This window comes from Cupressus sempervirens, chromosome 9, assembly GCF_028749045.1.
Source record: "Cupressus sempervirens isolate cs-2001-9-10 chromosome 9, ASM2874904v1, whole genome shotgun sequence".
NCBI lineage: Eukaryota > Viridiplantae > Streptophyta > Pinopsida > Cupressales > Cupressaceae > Cupressus > Cupressus sempervirens.
This window is the reverse complement of record NC_143126.1, coordinates 65,973,672-65,993,456: the sequence shown is the minus strand read 5'-3', so window position 1 is coordinate 65,993,456 and position 19,785 is coordinate 65,973,672.

The window sequence follows — 19,785 nt, the reverse complement described above, 5'->3', positions numbered from 1 at the left end:
AACAAACATCTTCAAATATATCATTATTTTATTATCATGTATTTTAGTATTATTTCAAACTATTTAATAAATATTAAATCTATTTTTTTTTAACTTATGAAACTAATAAAATGGAAGGATTTAAATAAAATAAAATAAAATGATTGAAACAAGATACATAAAGCATCAAAGTAAATAATGGATGAGAGAATCAATTTTGTATAAATCTCACAAGATTGAAAGCTAGAAAGCTAGTATAACAACTACAAGCTACCTAAACTTTATTGATAACTTCACAATTAATTAAAATTGAGGAAATAGTTGTGAATTAATGTCTTAAATCATCCTTTTGAGTAAGATGATTATAATGATAAATCAAATTATGTAGCACACATTGTTATCAGTCATTTGTATATTTTATTGAATATTCTTACATTCTCTTATAAAGAGTTAGCTCTTTATCTGTTATTAACTAATTTTTTCCTTGTATTACAATTATTATTTTCTATGTAGTTTTAAATAGTCAACTATCTTCAAGTGAGGAAAAATGTGTATTGATATCCCAATTTTATTAGACACTAACTTTGGATCATTAAGAATATGTTTGTTTATCTCATAATTCTAACTTTAATCAAGAAGAAATTAGAGAAAAATCTTTTTTTTATATTATCCTAAAAGAAAATTAAAAATATGCTATATAAATTTTATCAAACAGAATTTACTTCCTTAATATAATTGATTAAACTAATTCAAAATAGAAATAGATAATTGCAATAGTATAATAAGAAATTTTTATCATAAAATTATTTAAAAAAAAATTACTTAATCTATTTATTATAAAGTTAATTAGAATAGCCATCTTAATTGGAAGGGTGCATTTGTAGCAAGCATCTTGTGACAAACTATGGTACTGAAAAAATCCTAAAATTCTATTGCTCTCATGGTCACCATACTCATAGAAAATGGAGCTCAAATCACCAATAATCTTTTTCTTCAAATCAGCAAAGAGCCTCTTGTGACTTGACAACAAGAGCTATAAAAGGTAGGTTGAAATCACCATTGCAGAACTCCCAATCCAAGCTTCTCAAAGCAAACCCAAGGCATCTAGACTTTGCCAACTAAGGTAGGGGTCCTATGGGAGGGGCTTGAGCTCTATTTTTGTGGAGCAGGTGGCTCCATGGTAATATTTTAGAGGGGACTAAAGCTTTAATTGAAATCTTTTCCTACAAAATAGGAGCCCTGAATTTTTAGCCCTCTCAATTTGAGCGAGTGAAAATGGGTGTTGGATTTAGCCCCACTAGCTTAGGGAAGATTTTTGCCATTTGTCAATCCTACTCTTTATTTTCCCACCAAAAATGAAATAATCCCACAAAACAAATTTATGAAGAAATACATTTTTTCATTTAAAAAATTTATGAGACAATCATCTTCCTTGAATTTAGGGGCTAATTTTTAAAGAGGATTCACATATAAATCCATAGAACTACTTCTCTTTCTAAATATTTCTAGAAAATCTTAGCACACCCACTCTAATTTTAAGGAAGTGGGTGCCTGTGGGACCCCAACTTGATTCAATCATAGGGATTGTGATCACAACATAAACTTCTACAAGCTCCTTACACATTAGCAATGAGCATTGGCACACACAAGAATAAAAGATCCTATCTCAAAGGAGGAACTCAAGCTCGCAACACTAAGATCCATTTCTCCAATCACCTTGTGCATCTACATCACTGGCCTACATAACTCGATCATAGCACACATTGACATTCCCTTTGTAAATTTGAGCATCATACATTTTTTTGGAAGACAAGCATCGAGTGACATTCAGATTCTATCAGATAAATATTCTCCTCCATCCTTTGCACGATTAGATTGGACATTGAGATCGAATCTACCTTTACACAATGTCTCATTTGATTCGTCAAGTCATTATTTGTACCAATTTGAATCTTTGAGGTTCCCATTGAGGATTGGAGCAAGAGAACCAACAAAAATAGACAGTGCTAAAGTTCACAATAGAAGGCTACAAAAGAATATGTTTAGGTATCATTACTTATATAGCAAGGAGGTCAAATCTAAGTCAAGTGAACTAGCCATACACTTTCCCAGGCAAAATACAAATTCAAAAAATATTAGGCTAGCATGTATACATGTCATCTCTAATTTCCTTTGTAATGGCAGCTATTAGTACCTAATTGGTAAACATGGTGTAGAATGGGAAAAGGATAAAAAAGGTCAAGTGGTTTGATGCTCATAAGGGTTATGGATTCATTATCTTTGATGATGGCAGAAAAGATTTATTCATTCACCAAACATCCATTTGTTCTAAATGATTTAGATCTCTGGCAGAAGGCAGAAGGGTAATTAGTGGAGTTTTCTATGGAGCATGAGCAATTAGGTGGAAGGACTAAGGCTCTCGATGTGCATGGAAAGTTTTTGAAGCAAGCTCATATTCCTTTGCATGGTCAAAATATGCAAGGGTTTCATCCAAAATTTGGTTGGAATTATAGATCTCATTTTGGTTGGATGGGTTTGACCATAAAGGACGTGGTACAGAAAAGAAAAAATATGGGTTCAAACCCCACTCCAACCCACACCCATTTCTTCTATGACTGGTGAGGTTGAGGAGATTAGACATTTCAATTACCAGCTCCCTTCTAATGTGTCATGGCCAAATAATGTCTCCATTACTAGTCCAAAATTTCTATCTTAGCTTAATAATATTTTAATTGGAGGTAAAAAATCTATGGGAAATCAGCCTACCAAAGTTTCGAGAGAAAATTTGTAGTCTAGAACTTTAGTGAGATCAACTGGTTCCAATAGTAATCTAGATAGATCAAATGCTACATCCAAAGATAGTGATGCCCTGCCCACATGTTTGTTACATTCTTGACTCAACAATCATCTATAAGATTTGGTCCTTCATCTAGGCTACAGATCTTCTTACTTGGGAAAAGGGGTACTGGTACAGTGTTATTGATTTATTCTAAACTGATCACTAGTCTCTATTTTTTATTGCTATATTTGAATCTAATTTTTCTCAGGATAATATTCTTTGAATTAATAGTTGATTATGTAGAGAATTGGGAATATATGTTAGGACTTGGTCTCCAAAATTTAAACCTAGTCATATAGCTTGTGATTTTATGCAATTTTGGATTGAGCTTTCTACTTTACCAATTGAATATAGAGATCTACAAATTATTCAATTAATAGTTAAAAAAATTTGGGTTATTCATTGGACATGACTTAGTGCCTTTTGATGAGAAATCTCTTTCTATCAAGTTTTGTGCCTTGCTAAAACTGGATAAACCATTACTTTCTTCTTTAATTGTATCATCTAAATATGGATGCTGGAACCAAAAAATTATTATTCAGGATGTACAGACTGTGATTAAGAAGCTAGGTTTCCTTTAACTATTATTTGATATATGACTTATATATGTGAATGGTGATTATACTCGAGTATGAGCTTCAAGGATGAGGAAACAATATTAAGAGATGATAATACTAGAAAGTTTCCTTCCAGATTTATCCTCTTGAGTTGCATGATGGAAAAATTAACAACCCTATCCCAATATTAAATTCACTGATTACAATATTCATCATGTGTATAGTTTTAAGTTGTTTATGGTGAAGATCCTATTCCTAAGTATGTTAAATTGAATAATAAAACAAAATGTTGCTAGCGAGTAGTCTTTTGTTGAATTAGGTGAGCAAGTTCTAGCCATGGAGGATATATCAGTGGGGTCAGGCCCATCTGATAGGTAATTGGCTCAATATTTTATAGCTGTTTATTTTAACTAAGCTTTTTTTAGAGTCATCTCTTTAGAAGGATTTTTATCCCATTTTATGCATGTATACATGATTTTGATTTGTGTCTACCTTGTACAAAAATAACTATTACAGTCTCTTAACAACTTTTGGGTTTTCTAGAGGTTACTATTATTATAGTTAAGTGTCCCTATAACATCCTAAAATCACCTATAAAAAAATGCTTGCAATGGGAGGCCATCTGAATTCCACTTTGTAGTACGTTTCAATAGCCAACTAAGGATACAATATTATTTATTGATCTACAATGATATGAATGTTTCTAATTTCAGTGTGCTAGCATAGAGCATGGAAAAATATTTGAGAGTTTTGACGAATATTGTGCAAAATGATTAGCATCATTGATAATGTGATATTTCATTCACCTTGAATGTTCTAAAGATATTCAAATAGTGACGATGAGAATCCATGAGAGTCAAACCAAATTATGGTATTTTTTAGCCATTTACTCATGCTTCAATTTATATAATTGTGAAGGTACTATTTTATAAATTTCTCTCTTATTAGTTACTTATGTTTTAGAATCAATGTAATAAATATTTGAATTAATTATCACCTATATGTAAGTGTAGTAATTCTTGATTAATATCTACAGGTGGTTGTACTGGACTATACATTTGGAACATGCAATTTGGTATAATGTTCTATTAAGGCAGTCACTGTGCATATAATTATCACCAATTTATAACCACTAAACAAATTCAACAAAATATATAATAAATTTTGTCAATAGTATAGTTACTACAACAATTACAAGGTTCATATTAATTCTTACTTGCATTATATCCAAGGACAAATGAAATTACACTTCCAATATTGAATTACAAATTTTCACCACTCTTTTGTTGCTCCTTGAAACTATGTAATCAGTTTTGTAGTTTTATCATTATGTTGGCTTATTATGCCAAATCAGCAACACATGTGAATGATTAGGTTAAAATAGAAAACTGCAGCCAACACATATAGAAGAAAACAAAAACAAAACCAAAATGGTATTAATCATATATTAGAGGAATAATGAGGCAAAATATGCTGAAATATTTTCAGAGTTTTGGTAGTGGTTTTACGGTAGGTTTTGAAAAGTATATGGGCCAACTTAGGTATGAATAAGTAAGTATTTTTTTAATCCAACATTATGTTGAATACACAACAATGATATTTCCCTCAATGCTATTGCCTTTTTAGTCCCTGCCTTTAAAGGTAGAGACTAATGTTTCCGTACCACTGAAAGATAATTAAATAGTTTATCATATACTTTGTTGTCTTTTGATTTTTTAAATTTTTTTTTCATCATTTTTTCCTTTTTTTCGTTGGCCAATATTAATTTTGTTGGATGTTTTATAGTTTTCCAAAAAAAAGTTTGCAGAGCAAATGAGAGAACACTAATTTAAAAAAAAAGACATTGGAAAGAGGTATTATTATTATTTTTTATATTATTATTATTAAAGTTGGACAAGTTGTAAAGAGGACATGAATCATACAAATTATTTAATGTTTCTTTGAATGGTGCATTTAACACACCATTCAAGTAGTTCACTGCTTTCATTTGCACTATTTGCATAGTATAGCTCAAGTATACTGTAAAGAGGTACAATCTTCAATCCTTTCTAGTCTTCAACACCCTTCACAATATTTTTGTGTAGGTTCAGACAAAGGCTTGATTATTTATTGTTCATTTATTATTACTGTTAATATTAATTATTATTATGTATTAGTAGCAAGTAGATTCGAACCCAAGACCTCTCAATGTCTCTGTTATGAGGAATTCAAATGCTACCACTCTAGAAGCCTTCCTAATATAAATTATAAACAATTATTTTAGCATTATGTTTATCAAATAATACTACTTCTACATTATACAAATTCATAAAAATATTCCCATACTCAGCATAATAATAGAGGGACTTGTTATTTCCAAATCTTTGTTGTTACTCTCAAGCTTAAGTTGAAGGCAATGGCTCTTTAAGATTGTCATTATCATTTTGTTCTTGCTATATTTGTGTTGTGACTCCTTGGTATGAATATTCTTTTAGTATTTAATGGAAAAACATTATCATTTTTTGTTGTCTAATATGATGCCTATAAATGTAAGGCTTTGTTATATAATTTTCCATATATTTAGGGTATAAAGCGGGGTGTACATGGTCTTTCTTAGGCAAAATTTAATGTTATACATGTGTCTCTATGTCTGCAACTTCTTCATCACCTAGGAAGAAACTGAATACTGAATAAGGATTTCCTTGACTTTTTTTAGAATAGGTGGGTCAATATGTTGCAAAAACAAAAACTTGACAAAATATTCAGTTGAAAATTTCCACTGTAATAATCATATTTAGACTAGATCACCCTTTGGGTGAACTACTTATGTGCCATTTAAAATGCAAATACAGTTTTATGTAATTCTAACCTTTTAATCTTAATTCTTTTATGTCCATGGTCAAACATGGTCAAACATCATTCAATTTTTTTCCTAGATTTCTTTGGAAGTTTAAAAAACTTTGATTTGCAAGAAATAGTTTATATTTACACATTGTTTATAATAGACACAATAGTTTGCAAGAAACCGTGTGTATTTCCGCTCTAGATTTTTTGTCTCTAATACACATGTTGAACAACAATATAATTCTTAATGCAAGGAACCCCATTCTCAATTGTCTCAATCCAACTCAAAACATAATCAACTCATGTATTTTGATAGAAACATGCACTTTTCTATGTTTGTGTATTTTTGGTATAAGTTTTCTAATGCGCCTCAATAAATCTTAGACCACTTTTTGTTAAAAAGTCAAAATCATTATTAAAAATACTCAACAATAAAACTTGGAAACCTCATCATCATTTTCAGTATTCATTTATTTAGCAGTAGTTTCTTTAGATTTAAAAACCTTGGCAACATGTCTTATTTATGAATTATCTTAGATTTATGAGCAATTTCTACTGGTACTGCTTAAACATCACACACTAAAGCTTTTTTTATATCAGTAAATGGCCAAAGCCTTTGATTATATGATATTGGAATAAAAATTACAACAAAGTACCTTCATTCAAATGGGTACTGGTAGGAAAGAACAGAGAAGAAAACCTCTAGTTTTTCCCAGGACCTTAGTCCTATTTTATTACAACTATAAAAGGGGCATACCTCAATTTTCAGTTACAAATATTTTCTATTTAGTACAAAGGTGAAATGCATAAGCTCTTCTAAAATTGAGATATGTGACATTGGTTAAAAATTCCATTTATCTTTAAATTAGAAATAAGTTGATAGTCCAATATGTTCCTTTCCTTCTCTATTTACAAAATGCTTACCCTTTAAAACCTCCTACTCAGAAAAACATCTTGAAAAAAATTAGGATAGTAAGATAAAACCATAAGCTAACGAGAGATCCTAAGAGAATGATTTACAAAAGCTCTGGCTATCCTAGAGGGTATTGAAGCTAGTGACACCAGGTGAAGGGTAAAAAATTTAATTATATTAACAAAACCATCAAATTAGGGATACAACATTAACTTATACAACAATAGGATTTACTAGAATGAGTCATATAATCAAGATGCATAATAAAAGCCTATACTTTATGCAAAGGGTAATCTAATACCAAAATGCACCAAGATAAGAGAGTTTGGTCCCAAAATGACTACCTCTGCATATTGCTGTATAGAGAGCCTGATTACTTAAACTTAGAAAGCTAAAAATTCTCCCATTCTCAAGAGATACTACTAGGTTAATTGAGAATGACATCAGAGCTATAGGACTAAAAGCTAACCAATGATCATTGTATGTGATTAAGGATCTTGATAAAATATAGTACCCAATTTAAATATCTACCTTAAGAGTATTAATTATTAATGGGCTTGTGTTAGAGTCCAATTTTAACCCTGCTGGATGATCCATTGATGGATCTAAATATTAACTACCTTGTCTACCTAGTTAGGGTTAATTCCTTAGCAATCATCAAATAATACTACATTCGTAACTGAATGAAGTCCTAGATAGTATACTAAAATAGAGATCTCTTTAAGAAGATCGAAAATAACTAGAACTGACACCCAGATAGAATAGAGAAGTAAATAGACTAATGCTAATAAAGACATAATAAATTTAAGACATGAAGTTATAGAAATAAAAAGGGAGGTCTCAAAGCAGATTTAAGAGGAAGTAGCTAATTAACTTGCCTTTAAAGTAATTGCCACTAGAGGAATACTACCAACTTAGCATTAAACAAAATTTTCCTTTAAGATCTGAGTTATGGATATTGTACAAAGCTATAGAAGGAAAAAAACAAAATACAAAAGAAATTATAGAACATAACTATAAATAGAAGTATCATTTATTTATATAATAAAGTAAATTACATCTTAGTAGGATACTTGATAGATATATTCTATATATATGCTATCTACAGGAAAGGGGCCAGAGAAAGAAGACCCAATATCTAACTCCTACCATATCATCTAACTCCTACCATATCATAAGATAATCTAGATAGGAAGAGGGAAGAAAATGATGGGGAATATGGGAAGATACCCAAAAATGTTAGAGAAGCTACCTAACTAATAGACCAAAAAGAAAGCAAAAAGTTGACATACTACCGATATTATATCCAAAGAGAAAAAAAGGGAAAACTTGCAATCAACCTTGCCAAAAACTTAATCGAGACCAAGACACCAACGCTACTCATGAAAACCATCCAGCCCCAACACCTACTTCTAGAATGCCATAATGATTTCTAAAATATCATTGGGCTTCTTAAATTGGAAGTTAGGAGGAAATTCTAAAGCATTTTTCTCCTTGTTGGACTTCTTCGTGTTCAGAGTGCAGGAATTCAGACCTTGAGGTTGTCTAGAACCACCCGTGGATGAACATAAGCCTTGAAGATATTAAGGTAGTTTATAAGCCAGCCCTTGTTGACATCTTTAACAATCCATCTACATCAGAGGAGGAACTAAATGCTGGCCTCCATTTTAGGCCATTCCTCATAGAAAGCCCAATTTCACGAATGAAAAGGGACAAACATTGAAACACCATATCTAAGTCCAGACTTCCTAGAGGGTGTGCCATGCACCTTTCTGGGAGGGGGATCTTGAGCTTATTGTTAATTATTTTGATGGCTTTTTCAAGCCCCTTATGCCAAACTAGATTGAGAATATTGTAGTAGAGCCTTATCATGTCCTATTGTTCCATTGTTGCTCTGGAAAACAACCGATAAATGTGCCAATTATATCACTATTGGTCTGCCATGTATGATCATTATTAAAAGCTCCTTCCCTGATGGCCTAGCTAATCACAATCCTGGTCATGTCATCCACTGGTTTCAAGACTCTACTCCATCTCTCCAACTTAATATTCCCCCAAAATGCCATAGTCCTCACCTTTGAGGTGTGAAAGAGGCTAATATTAGTATCCATATGAAAATTATCGAAAGAGATAGAGATGAAAAGATACAGGGAAGCAATAAAAGGAGAAATCTAACCTGGAAGAACCTAGAAGGGCCTAGAGGTAGTGATGTCATCCCAACATGATACTAGTAGGGGCAGAAGAACAAAGGAAGCCAGTGAAAACCTAATGATATGAGGGTGAAGTATAGCATCCATAGGGAAATCATGAAAAGGAAGGACAAAAAATACAACTAGGTTCAAAAGAAAGGGAAAATAAAAACTAAGCCCAAAAATAAAGTAGAAAATAAAAGGGAATTAAAGAGGAGAAAAAAGAAACTAATAACAACCTAAATGCAAAGACTCCAAACCCTCGAGGATAACATCCTACAAAGATTAGAAATATATATGTCACAAACATGACAAAGCTAAGGGGTGATACGGGGAGAGGACAAAAATAAAAATATAATGAAGAGGGAAGAAAAAACAAAACTTTGAGATATATAGGAAAAACTAAGGGAAAAACTCCAATAGCATCCTTGGAAGCCAACAAGATTGTCATTAAGAAACCTACTTAGTATCCGATCAGAAAAGAGGGAAAAGAGAAAGAAAAGAAATAAGAGAAAGAAAGTGAGGAGGCTCAAGGGTTATAATAGGATTACCAATCTCTCCCCTCATTTGCTAATTGGTTAGCCTTTTTAGTACCTTCTTGATAAATGTGGAGTATCTGAATATCTGTGAACTTATCAACAATATAAAGAACCTCTTCTAATTTTGAATTTAGAACCTAGATAGGCGTAGCTCTTTTCCTTATAGCATTTAAAATGATCTGGGAATCACCTTCAATGATGATTTTGGATAGTCCTAGTTTTACGCAAAGCTGGAGCTTGTCTTGCAAAGCTTCAAGCTTAGCTAGGTTATTAGTGGTTGGGTTTAAGAATGGAAAAAATATACAAATCCTTTGGTCAATGTATTCTTAAACTCAATTTCAAGATTAGAACATGTCTATGATGGCAAGGGTGAAGACTATAGTGGCATGGGTTTAACAATGGGAAAATATACAAATCCTTTGGTCCTCTCTAAAGGTTATTCCTCTCTTTCATTATTTTCTAGACTAACAAAGTCAAGCTCAATGAGTACAGCCTCAACTTAGAGCATTGGCTCAATTCAAAGACTAAAAATTGCAAGTGTCCTGAGACTAACCTTATGAAAGTAAAAAAGAAACAAACCAAAAAAAACCACTATTTTAAGAAAGGAAAAAAATTCTCAATAAAATTAATATAAAAGAATCATAATTAACAAGATGAGTGTTATGGAATATGCGTTATTTAACAATCTCTTGTTTACTGGTAATCAATTTTAATATAAATTGATAATCTAATTGTTTTTCCCTTCTAGAGCAAACTCTTTGTATACAAATCATCTTTCACCTTCAACATACTCATAAAACAATACCATAGGCTTTGGCATATATTATTTTCTGTAATATTTGTTTTGTTATCTTATATCTACAAGAAATACAATTGATAATTTATTAACCAACTTTATATCTCCTAAATAGTAGGTAAACAAAATTAGATTCCTAGCTCTATAAACATTTTAAAGAGATTCATCACTATCATTGCAAAAGTCACAAAGATTACTATCCATTTAATTAGAAATTGCAAGTTAGATTAATTTTCCTTCTTTATAAAATAAAATGATAACAGTGGTGAAGTTTAGATATAACAAAACTTAACTTTCCTCCACCCAAATATCTCTTATATGAAAACTACAAGGTGTTGTGTAATAACTTAATTTTTCTATTGGTAGAATTTCTTCTAATGTTTAATTGAAATTCAAAATAGTTATACATTTTAAAGTAGTTCTGGAGTTCAAGGTGTAGACACCTAAAAACCTTTAGAAAATAAAGTATTTTTATTTTCTGAAAAAGTCCTGATGACATCATTATTTATTAATTAATTAATTAATTAATTTTTATGCCATTAAATCCCTTTATCTTAATTAAAAATATTTAATTAAGGAATCCCTCCCAAAAATGTTTAAATCTTATTTAAACATTATTTTCTTATTTATTAATTATTTAATTAATAAATTGACCAAAAATCCTAAAATAAATAAAAAATTTATTTTTTGCCCAAAACTTTGCCAATTTCTTTATGACCAATAACCTCTTCCAAAATCTTCTAATCCTTCTTTAATTTCGATTAAAGGCTAATCTCATCATTTCCTACCCCTAACCCCAACTCAAAATATTTAATTAAAATTAAATATTAATCCTCATGTTTATTAAATTTTTTTTAATAAATATATCCTCAACCCAAACCCTTGAAATAAATAAAACTTTATTTATTTCCTAAAAATCTAATTTATCCTCACCCTAAGAAGTTCTAGACTCTTCTAGAAAGTCTTCATCCTCATCCTAGGAAATTCTAGACTATTCTAGAAAGTCTTTATCCTCATCCAAAATGTAGACTCTTCTAGAAGATGTCTTTAAACCTAATCCTAATCCCCTCCTAACCTTGTCACATTCCCTAAACATGGGTTAAAACTTACTAACCCAAGCCAAAGTTAACAAATATCTCCTCCTTCACCCACCCTCATTAAATGCCATCCACTTGCCTATCCTTAAGCTAATCCTAAACCATCCTAATCCATCCTCTAATCATTTGCACAAGCCTAAACAAGCTTAAAACTTTCCTAATCAAGTCCAAGTCGAAATTGCTCTCATCACCCTCAAAATATCTCAACCATAAAACTTTATGAAGTCCACTAGGTCATAAATGACTCTTACAAGCCCTTTTATTGCTCTTACAAGTCATTATGAGGGTCTTTATGAAGATTTTATCTCTTGAGCCTCCTTTGTTGACTCATCCTTGCCCTTTCCTCCATCCTCTCACCATGTGACATGTGTCACTCCTTGATTGGCTATAAGGAAGCACAATCCATGTGCTCTCCTCTCATGCAATCTGAGCCTTCCATAAGCTTTTTCCCATCCTTGCATCTTAGCCCTCAATCCCTCAAGCTTCTTGCCTATAAATTGGATCCTTCCACTTTACAAAATAACACAATCCATGAAGTAAAGTTATAATGCTATTTTGAGAGCCAAATCCATACTAAAGCCATCTATCCACACCAAAAATCCACAATCATCCATTGAAGCCTTTGGAAGCATATTGAGCATACATCCTATCCATTTAGATAAAGCTACTCAACAAGAGAGCTTCTTATTGAGAGAGTCCATTAATGGCTCATATTCTCAATTGAGAGCTCATCTTAGTCTATCTTGAAGTTTATGAATTTAGTTTAGTTTATAGAAGCTTTATTTAAATTTGGTTTCTATTAGCATACTAACATTGCTCATATACACAAGGTAGTTATACATTTCAAATATTCTTTCTAACTAGTTTAACAAATTTGTAACATTATTTTAACTCTCTATCTTACACAAAAGACAGGGACCAAAGCTTCATTAGAACTCTTGTTATAGTATTAATCCTTTATACTATATCTATTTTTAAAGATGTAATAGTTATATATATATATATATATATATATATATGTAATAGTTATAAATAAAAGTTAATTTTGATAAATAAGATTGTTTAAGATTGAGTTATAATATATTTGATTTGTAAATAATTATGATTTTTTTAGTTGGAGTTGTTAGTCAAGTGCTTTCTACATATTATTGGATTTCAAATATCTAATGCAATAACTATATTATTCAAGATAGTTATTAGTATATGTCTTATATTAGAAATTTGCTAGTTCAGTGGATTAGAACTATAATTTCTCATAGTAAAAAAAAAAGTATAGAGACCTCTAGGAGCTTCTTAATTATGGTAAAACTATATTGCAATTAGTGATTCTAACCAGAGCGATGGTTGAAAAATATTTGATTTGATTTATTAATTTCAAGTTTAAAGTTCTAATATAGTTTTTAGTGATCATAATGTGTATTCACAAAAAATGTTGTAATTAATATTTGTCTATGGACAGATAGTATAACAATGATATTCTAAGTATCCTAGGATTTAAACATTCAAGAGATAATGAAATGAACTATTTAAATTATGAGAGTGGTAGTTGTTGAATGAATTATTAGATCTTAGGCTATTTTGTCAAGCTATTTGTTCTTAGAGGCAGTTGGGTGCAAATTTTACTATCAACTATGAATTTTACATTAGCATAGATTATATAGAGTACAAAACAAATAGAATAGATGGACAATAGAAATCCAAAGATAGTACTTGTTATGTTGTTCATGCACAAATTTTACAAGATGAAGCACCTAGAATTGTACATTTTTATTGAAAACCATACCTCTCCTACAATAAAAATTGCTATGGAACTCTAGGCTCAAGTGTCATTTCTTAAGAATTTGGCATCTCTAGAGTTCCTATTTGCAAAAAATACAATTTGAAAAAGCTGTTGATAGTAAGTATTAATTATTATTGTCATATCTATTAAGTATTTTTCTCCTCTAAAATTTTCCATATATTACATTACAATGTTTTTTCTTTAGGTATAATCAGAATGGAAAGATAGAGAATCTTGTGTGATGGAGGAATGGTGCCCATGGGAAGCAAAGAGGTGCAAGCTTTTGTGCTTTAAGACATTAAATGTATCTAAAAATAGGCTTTCATGAAATGATTTTTATACATATTTTAAAGGTCTATTTGCTTGGTGTTGTCGCACATTTGATTGAAAATAATTTACTATTATTTCAAGCACCGACACTCTTTTCCAGATAATATAGAAGCATCTAGCAACAATCCAACATCGTCCCCATCCATGATTTATGTGGGGAGTTTGTGTCCAATGTGGTGTGATGAAACCAAATTTAGATTCATATGATCAAACTAGAGTTTCTCTTAACTATATTCATAAGGTATCCATTTTATGGAAGCCAATTGCATGATTTAATTGTTTGTTCAATTTCCTTGAATTGTGACTCAATTATTAAAAAACAATGGGTAAAAGTACAAAGTTGTGTCACCCTTTAGGTTGACTTATCAGAACAACTGAATTTGAGTATTTCTATTCAAAAATCAATTTTGTTCAAACATATGATCTAGATAAATTTATTCTAGATAAGTTATATATGGTCTCACACTTTTCCAATTGAAAATGTCCACTAAATGCATGTTTTATACTAGTTTGTGTCCAATTACTAAAGAAATAAAATTATTTTAGAAAATTGATGTTTCAATAACTCTTACTATTTTTTATGATTTTTTTTAGAAATATATAAATATCATTTTATAGAGCTCAAAGTTAAGAATATTCTCGTATATAGCTTATAGTGTTTTAATTAGATATAGTATATTGCAATTTAAAAATTCTACAAGCACATATTTAAACACTCGAAAAGATGTTGATTTTGAGAAAGAAAAAAATATTAAAGATGAAAACTATCAATTTTAGTGCGAGAAAGAAAAAAATATTAAAGATGAAAACTATCGATTTTAGTGAGTTGAAATTTGAATAATTATAAAAGAGAAAATATAGGTCTAAAATCAATTTTTATATTTGGTTGTTCTAGCTATATATATTATATATAACATAGTATGGGCTCAAAAGGAAATAAGTTTATTTCCATATAGTTTTGTGGTGGGAACTAAAACCCTAATTTTTAGCATTTTCAGCAACTGAAAATTCATCTATAAAAACTAGGAAAATATATCAATTCTTATTCCAAATAATTATTAAAAATTATAACCCTAAACTTCATCCATTTCTACAAATTTCATTAGTTTACTTCATTTTCAAATTCTAAATAATAATACCAGTTTTATGTCATTGAAGGTAAACAATTATACTTTTGTTAGCCTTTTCCTTTACAAAAGGGTGACATAGGTTTGTGCTTTTACCCTGACCTTTTCTTAAATATTTTTACAAACTAATTGTCTGTAGACAATACAACTAGTCTTAGTTTGTTGTATAATTCCATGCATTGATCTTTCAACAAATAAAATTCAATTATATGTTTCTGTAACTAAAACCATTTCATAGGATTTTGAGCTCACAAATAGAGAAGTTGCATGGTTACGTGATAATGATCTGAAGAAGTTACTACCAAAAAAGAAACTCTATTTAGTGTTGGATCTAGATCACACATTGCTCAATTCTACTCATTTTGTTGAAGTTTCCCACGAAGAGGTGACATTTGTTAGATCAACTTACTTAAAGGGCATATCAAATGTTGAATTAGGTGTGCTAGTTAGTCAGTTACTTGGATAATTTTTTAAATATCATTAGTCTTTGAAATTATTTCTTCTACAGTTGTAAGAACTCGTGTTTTAGTTACCTATTCCTTTTCCTTGATTACACCTTTCCATGTTTATTAGCATATCTAATTACCTTTGCTATTTGTTATTTTTGTTTAATATTAGTTTGTTCACTACTTATTTTCACTTGATTACTGACTTAAGATTTCTTCCCTAAACTTATTTATTCTTTTTCATTGCTGCATGACTTTCAATCCTTTCTGTTCATGGTAAGAGTCTCTTATTGAGGTGGTGTTTTGACAATGTTTTTAGTCCACTATTGTAAGTTAAACGGATGCGATTTGATGTTATTTTCCTCTTGAATGTTATTTTTGCTCTTTCAATGAGTGCTTATGTTGATTGGTTCAATTTGGATATTTGATTGTTGAAGAGTAATATTAGTGGATTATTATCCTTCTTTTTCATCTATGTTTTATCTCCATCCAACATATTGATTATAGATTTTATGTCCAAGGTTTTTGAATATTGGTAAAGAAAATAGTTTAAGGTTAAGTGATTAGAAGAGAAGCAAAAATATTTCTTCATTTTTGTTGTTTGGAGAATGGAGATAGAGAGTGGAATTGATATCATCACTTGCAAAGGTAACATATCATCTTTTATTCTAAAATCTATATTTCTTGTCAATTTTCATTCCTCAAGATTCATGGGTTTTCTAATGCATTAGTCCTATTTTTGATCTTTCTAGGGATTGTTCAGTTGTGGTAGCATGAAGGGATAAAGAGTTGTTGGTAATACAAGATGTTTAGGCTAAGACTTTTTTAATGGTCCCTAATATTCTTATTAGGCTAATAATGATTTAACCAAGGTTCTAAATCTTGTCTTGGCAAAGCTTACATTTCTTGAACCTTTTTTTTTACATTTAGTTTTTTAATAAACCCTATTTACACCTTCTAACAACATTGAATATAATTTAAGACTGTGTCCATATAGAGTTTAAATATGATGTTAATATTTTCTTTTCTTAATTATATTTTCTATTCCACCACATATAGTTTCAATGTCTTCAAAAAAATTAATTGAGCCAAAGGTTCACTATAGATGTTATTCAACACATTCATGTCTCGATGATTGTAATGGATTTGGACTTGTCTAACAATGGAATTACAGGGACAAGAAATTTGGCTACATTGTCATTCTTGGAGTTGAAGCATGTTCGATCAATTTTTTGATAGTCTTTGTTTTTTCCTCACAAAAATTTCCTCCGAAAAAATAGTCTCTAAGGTCATGGCAGAAATTAACACATTTCAATATCAAGATCCATCAATGTATGGTTCTGGGGCTTATCCTATAATTGGGGTTATTAACAAGTGAAGGATAGTCATTGCCTACAAGACTTTACTAGTCCATTATTTCCTTTTTCGATAGGTTTTTTTAAGAAATTCATCATAAATATATTATTTAGTTCTTCGTTACATTTATGAATTTGCACCACTTTCCCTATTATTAGGAATAACTTAATTGTAGATCATTGATAAAAACTTTCTTTTCATGTGCCTTATTTTTATCAAATTCCTATTTTTATGTTGTTTGTAGACTAAGGTTCAATAATTGTCAACATCAAGTGTAACGAACACTTTTAGCACCCACTTGAGCATAAGGAAGATGAAATATTTAATCTTTTGGAACCTCCATATGTTAAAAAGTGAGTATTTCAATTGATTGTGTTTCATAGTTTTTAATATATGTGATTTTTAATGGGGTTTGATATTTTTATTTAATGCAAAGGTCTATTTTCTTAACATAAATTGCATAATCATTTGTATCCTTTTTCTAAGAAGTTAGCACAAGAAACAATACTTGTGCGTGGCCAAATTGCTCCAAATTATATTTTATAAGAGTCTATCACTACAATAATTTAGATAAGTGTAATTGACATGAAATATAATTTTAAAATGCTTGAAAAAAATAATTTAAAATTGTTGAATTGTTATTGATAAAGATTTAGATTATTGTTTTTCATCATAACTGAAATTTGTTTTCTTTGAAAAGAGTATATCATGTTACTGTGACCATGATCATGGTAAATCTAATATTGGGAAGACAAATTTATCATTTTTTTGCATTATTCTTTAAAATGTATTAGCTCAATGGAAGAGCACCTTCTTTACAAGTAGGAGGATGGTGGTTCAATTCCATTGTGCCCTAATATGACTAAATTAATGATTAAATAAACTACCAAAAAATACCAAATATACTACCATATAACTACCAAATATACTACTATATATACTACCAAATATACTACCAAATATACTACCATATATACTACCCAAAAAATACTAAATATACTACCAAATAAACTACCAAAATTAACAAATAAACTACCATATAAATACCAAGCAACAACAATAAATGACTAAATCAATGACCCAATCAATGATTAAAATAGTTTAGTTATAAAATTGGTTGGGAGATAAATGTCTAAAAATAAACTACCATTGGTCACATGATCAAACTTAGTCACATATCTACAATATTTAGTAGTTTATTTAGTAATATATTGTTGTTTTTGTACTAGTACAATGATAGTTATATCAAATTCTTACAATAATGGTAACCATCTTGCTAACTTGCCTATTATAGCAAGTTTGTTCATGAGATATTTAATTGTTGCATGATTAGTATGAACAAATATGGGATAGATAGTTATGTAATGCTAGAATTTGTTCAAGGCATAAACTATTGCTAACAATTCTTTTTCAGTCAATGTGTAGTTTAATTCTAGTCCATGAAGGCTCTTGCTAATATAATATATTGCATTTTCAAGATTTTGAGATTGTTGTCCTAGAACTGCACCTATGGCATAGTCAGAAGCATCTGTATATATATGAAAAGGAAAATTCCAATCAGGGTCTTGTAAAACTGGGGCTATAGTGAGAAGTTTCTTAAGCTATAGGAAGGCTTCATTACATTTGGGTGTCTAATTGAATTCAACTTCCTTTGTCAGTAATTTATACAAGGGACTAGTTATTTTTCTGAAATCTCTTATGAAACGTCTATAATATCTAGCATGACCTAGAAAAGATCTTACATCTTTTGATTTTGTAGGTATGGGAAATATTTGAATTACCTCTATCTTAGCTGGATCCACTTGTATTCCTACAGCTGATATGAAATGACCAAGTACCACACCTTCCTACATAAGCATGCAATTTTTTTCACTATTAAGTGCCAAATTATGTTCTTGACACCTTACGAAAACTTTTTCAAGATTCATCATTGCTTCCTCAAAGGTGACTCCCAATGTTGTGAAATCATCCATATATATTTCCATACAATCATGTGATATATCAGCAAAGATGCTAATAATAGATCGTTGGAACATTGCATGAGCATTACATAATCCAAATGGAAAAACAAAGTATGCAAAAGTACCCCATGGGCATGTGAACACAATTTTGTCTTAGTCTTGAAGAGCAATACTGATTTGATTATAACCACTATACCCATCTAGAAAAGATAAATACTTATTTCCATCTAGAGTTTCTAGAATTTAATCTATAAATGGTAAAGAAAGTGATCCTTTTTGGTGGCCTTGTTCAATTCTCTATAATCTACACAAATTCTCCATTTTCCTCCCTTTTTGGGCACTATGACTATGGGTGACACCCATCTACTATCAAATATAGGATAAATAAAACTAACATCAAACAATTTTTCCAATTCAGTTTTAACTATTTCTCTAAGGCTTGGATTTATCCTCCTCTAGGTTTGATGGAGAGGTAGACACCCTTCATTGATGTATATCCTATGGGTGCACAATGTAGGACTCAACCCTTTCATATCATCATAGTCCCATGCAAAAGCCTTTTCATGCTTTTGAAGCAACTTTTTTTACTATTCCATTTGTGTGGATGTTAATTTGAGGTTGACATGGAGCTTATGACCTGTGAACAACTGAACAGTAGTGGTAGACTCTATCATAGCAGCTTCAAATATTGGACTTGCTTCTAATTCACACGGTAAGAGTAGATGAAGAATGTTAGGTTCTTTGAGTAGAGTATAATTCTCATCACATTCCTCATATGTGATTAATTCCAACATAGAACTTTTAGATACATCTTTTCCTACCACAAAACTGTTAGTAAGAATACTTTGAAGTACCGAATCTTCCTCCTATAGCTTTAGAAAGGATTTTCTATGTAACATCATGAGCTATGCTATAGAGTTTAACTCTTCTTCTTCATCCCCTAAATCTGGCCAAACAGATGTGCTCAAATATGGTAATAGTTGTGCTGGAGGATATAAATCAAATTTCTTTGTTGTTTGGCCATTGGATATGGTCATATTCCCTAATCTATAG